This window comes from Aptenodytes forsteri, unplaced genomic scaffold (assembly GCF_000699145.1).
Source record: "Aptenodytes forsteri isolate BGI_AS27 unplaced genomic scaffold, ASM69914v1 Scaffold254, whole genome shotgun sequence".
NCBI classification, from domain to species: domain Eukaryota; kingdom Metazoa; phylum Chordata; class Aves; order Sphenisciformes; family Spheniscidae; genus Aptenodytes; species Aptenodytes forsteri.
This window is the reverse complement of record NW_008794459.1, coordinates 354,518-359,985: the sequence shown is the minus strand read 5'-3', so window position 1 is coordinate 359,985 and position 5,468 is coordinate 354,518.

Genomic DNA, 5,468 nt, shown 5'->3' with positions numbered 1-5,468 from the left:
ACTAGTTGGTCTCTCCAGGTTCCATCCAGTCCTATTTTCTGCAAGTCCTGGATTCAAAACTGGCAAGTACCACTCATTCCCTCTGCTGTCCTTCCACTGCAGCACAGCTTTGGGTGAGGACTGAGTCAGCCATGCTCCCAGCAAAGTGCTCTCCTCCACCACCGCAGAGCTCTGGGCTCAGACTGCTAGACTCGGACTGGGGATGCACTGGAGGTTGGGGAGAAATCTTTAATATGTCTCTCAGATGTTGAAGCAATTCAGATACCGGTTTTGTCTATTATTTCATTTACACAGCAGCCAGGGTTTGTTGAGATATTCACAAAGAGCCCAGGAACAACCCAAAGTGCCCACAGCTGCTTTTTCTTCCCCCTTCCCCCCCAGCTATCTCACTTAGTCTCATAAAAGCTGTTACAAGCCCTCCATCATTTTATTCCTGCTAGGCATCTAAACCTGGGCTAAAATTAATGAGAAGTTAGATGTCTAAACACCTGCATGGTATTGCTACACCATGGGGACGAGGGTTGTATGGGAAGCAACAGAGAACAGGAGCTGACTGAGCTGCAAAATGAGTATTAAACAGAAATAGCTGCACTATTTTATGCTTGTTACTGAGTTTGACTTCAATGCTGCTGGAAAAAAAAAAATCCTAGGTAATGCAAGAACTCCAGGTAATTAGCATCTTCCCCCAGCATAAATGTCTCTTTTTATGAAGCACAAATGAGTTCTGGGCAGAAATAGGGGGGAGTCTGCGAGTACTTCTCTATATTTGCCATCTGATATTTCTCAACAGTATCTACAAAAAGTTCAGAGGACACTTTCTACAGCAAGAAAGTGATACATTAAAAATTGTAGGTTTTAAAACAGGAAAATAGATAGGAAAGAGCCTTGGGGGGAAAAACAAGCTCCTTGTGTTCCTGCTGCATTGCGACTGCAGAGTTAAGAATCTCATCTACGCTTTACTGCCATAAATCGAGAAGCTCAAACACACAGAGGCAAAAAGAAAAGGAAAAAAATCAGAGCTCTTACAGCTCTGAGTGGCTCAAAGTCAGAGCTCTTGCGTCTTCCCGGGCTGAGCCCAAAACAACTCAAGTGATGGAGTAAAACCTGGGGCCAAGAACCAGCTGAGGAGGGCTGCACTCACCCCAGGAACAGCAGGGGATCTCAAGTGACCTTGACAGTGGGACAGAGCCCAAAATCCACAACGTGAAATTCAGCCAAAACCAGTGGAAAGTTCCACACTTCATGGGGAAAACCAGAGCATGGTTTCCAAAGCAAGAAGTCCCTGGGTAAGCAGCGGGGTGGTCGGGACAGAGCTGGGCTTGGAGCAGACCTTAACCCCGATGAGCCGGCAATACGGTGCCAGTACCAGAAAAGACCCATCTAATTCTGAAGCTCGGTAACAGCAGCATCGCACACAAGACACAGGTGTTATTATTCAGCTCTGCTTGATACTGATGTGGCCTCAGCCAAGTACCGCACCGGGGTTTGGGCACTGCGGTCTCAGACAGACAGAAATGGAAAGAATCCATATGAACCAGATCAATAAGAAAATAATGACATGCGAAAAGAAGAGGCTGGGTTTGTTTTCTTGAATAAACAGGGAGCTGGAAGGGTAAACACACCACTGCTGTCAGGAGGTAAAAGGCTTTTCTAAAGAGAGGGGATTTGTTTCGCTCTGTGACTACCAAAGGAAGGACAAGGAGCTTAGTTTGCAGCATCGATAATTCAGCTGGGAATTTGGGGAACTCTTGAGTGACAGTAATGAAACACTAGAAGCAAGGAAGTCATGGAGCGTTCTTCACCAGAGGCTTTGATGAGCAGGTTAAATGAGCAGCTCTCAGAAGTCACCTGGGTCCTGGCTCTGAGCACACGTTCCTGCGGCCACGCCGTGCTGCGGTTCGACAGCGAGCGGGTCGTGCCCACGCCAGCGAGCACGTACCCTGCCACGAGCACGCGGTCACTGACCACAGCTGCGGAAGCGGCTTGGCACACGCCGCTCGCCACTGGCACCCGTTCGCTGTCACCAAGCGGCGTGCGTGGCACACGCGCACCCTGCCCGGCTTCTGCACGCTCAGCTGCGCTCGGCTTTTCTGAGTAACACATCACACCACAAAATCCCATCCAGGAGATGTGAATCAAAAAGCTGTGGGACAAAATACACACCTGAGCAGTGCACCTGGTGGGGGAAAGCATGAATAAATTTGCTGCGAATAAAACACACTCCTTTTGGCTCCAGGCTGTCTACTAGACACTGAGAGCCTGGGATCAGCCTCCCCGTGAAAGTAAGGACAAAAATAATCCAGAGAAAGGCAGCTTTAAGATGGCACACGCCATGTTCAAGAAGCACATACGTGCCAGGTCTCCCTGTGACTGCAGGGGATGGGGTATCTGGGGAGACGGGGCCCCACCAGCTTTACCTCCTGCATCACCAAACCTCCAGCCGATCTCTTCTTGCTGCTGAACACCACGGAACAGATGCCAGCAGAGTATCCCATGGAAGTTGTGGTATGGGATTAGGTAGGATGAATGCTCTAGACACATCTTGAAAACCAGAAAAGTTAATTTACTAAGCAGTTTTCTAACTCTGGGATAATTTCCCCAGGAAAGAGTTAAGGCTACAACACAGGAGAGATCCTGTGTTAGGAGCAGCAGAGAAATAAAGATAGATGCTCAAAGTTACTGGCTTTAGGGAGAAAAACCTGAGAAAGTCTCTCCAGCCAGTGTGATAAAGAAGTCAGCGTTAAAAATATGAATGCTAGAGTCTTTCTGCAGAAGGCAGCTGGAGAGAACAGAAACATCCCGGAGGAGGAAGGGAGGGTGGTGAGGGCAGCAGCCTGGTATGACCCATACTCACTGCTCTGGCACAGATCCTTATGCACAGCAAGGGCAGGGCCATGGGTACAGCCTCAAAATCAGCTTAAGCCAGTCCAAATTCCCGCTGTTACGGAAGGATAGTCCGTTCCTCAGCTGCTCCTACCCTCCACCTCCCATCTGTTGGCACGAGCAGTTGCAAGGCAGCACAGTCCACAGCAATAAAAGCAATTCCTTCTTGGACTGACAAGCACAGCTGGATGGCAGCTACAGCAACACAGGGACGGCAGCATGAACGGTGGCTGGACAGCCCTCTTAAATCAGCAAACCTGCACCCTCCTGAACTTAAATTGATTAAGTCCCAGCAACAGAGCTCCTGGGTAAGTTTCTCACCAAGAAGTTCTGCAGAGGCCCAGACCTTGCTAAATCAAGAGCTCACAGGCAGCCACCCCAGACCCAACACCACAGAGAAACGCCGATCCTGTCCTTGCTTGCAGGACAGGCTCAGCACCCACAGCCAGCACCAAGCACAGGGGCCAGAGCCACCTACACCCCCAGAGCATTAGAGGCGCTGCCGCTGTGGACGGACAGCTGGACACTTAACAGAAATTATCGTGGAGGTGGCAGGTCTTGGTGTTAACACTCACCCAGATGCCATGAAGTTCAAGCCTACACCTCCCATGAATGTGTCCCACACAACTGGAGATGGGATAACTCCCACCTTCCTGAGGTGGAGCTGGACCGCTGCTGAAGGCTACATGAAGACCAGATTCACGCCAGCCTGAGGAAGAACACGCCCAGCTTCGGTGCCACTGTTTGGGATTCAGCTGGGAGCAGGGAGAGCTGCTTGTGCGCTCAAGGGCTGTTAGATAAAGAGCAAGCCAAGAGCACAGCCCAGGCTGCTTCTTATAGGCAGCTGCTGTCCTCACTGTCCTTCAGACTGACTTTGGTCTGACTCGCATGAATTTTAACCTTTTGGTTGCAGTCTCCCATTATCAGCAAGAGGCATGCTCCTCTTCCAGGCTGCCTCTCTGTAGACACGACAGTCGCTCCACGGGAGCACTTTGGGCCAAGGCAGGCATCGATCCCTGCCTTGCAGCCTCAGGGTAAGACGTGTAGGTGGTCTCACCACCTTCACTTCAGCTTTAATAGGACAAAAGGGCGGGGAGCGCTGGCTGTCTGGAGAAGACCCTGGCTATGGAGTGCACGAGGCTGAAGGGAAGGGAAAGCTTGTCTCTTTGCTCAGGATCTCCCACGGACTCCATCAGGCAGCCTGCACTCAGCACATTACCACTACGAACCCATTAGCTTCCCTCATTCTCCCCCTGCTCCAGGAACCACACACAGTCAAGTCGACACCAGTCTGGGTCTCTAGCATTTAAATCCCTGTTTGGTTTTTTTTTTTCCTCCTCTTTGTAGCTTGGAGCTATTTCCTAGAGAGCAGCAGCACCTTGCTGTCAAGTGGGGAGATGTTCAACAGGGAAACAGTCTGTTGAGCGTTGCTTTAGCCCAACCACAGCAGAGGTAACAGAAACCTATTTCAGAAAAGGAGCAGAACTGACCCCACTCAAGCGATGACAGAGCGCTTCCCTGGCTAGTGATAGCAGTTGGGGGATTAAGGAAACAGCAACAGGAATATCTGGTTGGTCTTTAAAGAAATAAGCGTTTGTCAGAACAGTACAGGCAGCAGGACACAACCCAAAGGCCAGGCAAGCAGTAGCCAGGGCAGTGGTTAAGGACGAATTGTGTACGGGAGAGAGATGGTGGCTCCTGAGGCCTCTCTCCCACCCCCCAAAAGGAGCATCAGCATTCAGTGCAACTCTCATCCCCCACTCCAGTACCTCTCTAACCACCTCTCCTCTCTGTCTAGCAGGAAGCGTAAGCCCTCTTCACTCTTCCCCCAAGAGACCAGATGAGGCAGGAGCACTGATTTCGACAGCACTCGTATTTAGGAGTGCCTCAAAGGGAGGCAGCAGCAAAAGCAAACTGCAAGAAAAGGGAGAGTCTAGACTGCAGGGTCCCCTGGGAGCTACTCCTGTTTACACAGGGATGTATTAATGGTGCATTATCCAGTTACACCCAACCCCAAAAACTCTCCTTGTGATGCTCGAGAAGCAAAGGCTTGTTTGATTAAATGACAGCTTACTGCTGACCTGGCTGCAGAAGACATGCTCAGCTTTGAGTGGCCCTGCCCTTGACCGCACGAGATCCCACACTGGTCCAGACAGCAGCTGCAGTCTCGACAGCCCTGTCTGTGCTCTACCATCGAGACAGCAAAGGGTCAGCACCAGATGGGTGGGAGCAGCAGCAGAGGGGAAAGGACCCCATCCATCCCGCTGAAGTTCTCCAGCAAACAAGTGAGAACAGACAGGCACAAGCATCTTCGTAACTTCACTAAACCCATCCATTACGATCTGAACAGCAGCTCCTCAGCAGATTTTCGCCCCTAGCCCATACCCTTCCACATACCCGTTGACAGCCTAACACATAATTTTTCAGTTCTCACTAAACACTCTGCCCCATCCAACAGGTGAGGTTAGCATGTTCTGCAAGAGGGATTCTGCCTCCCCATCAGCCCTGCTCCAACCCTTGCAACTTCTGATCTTTCCAAAACTCGCTCAGAATGTGATCCTGGCATCCTGGCCTGTATCAGAAAT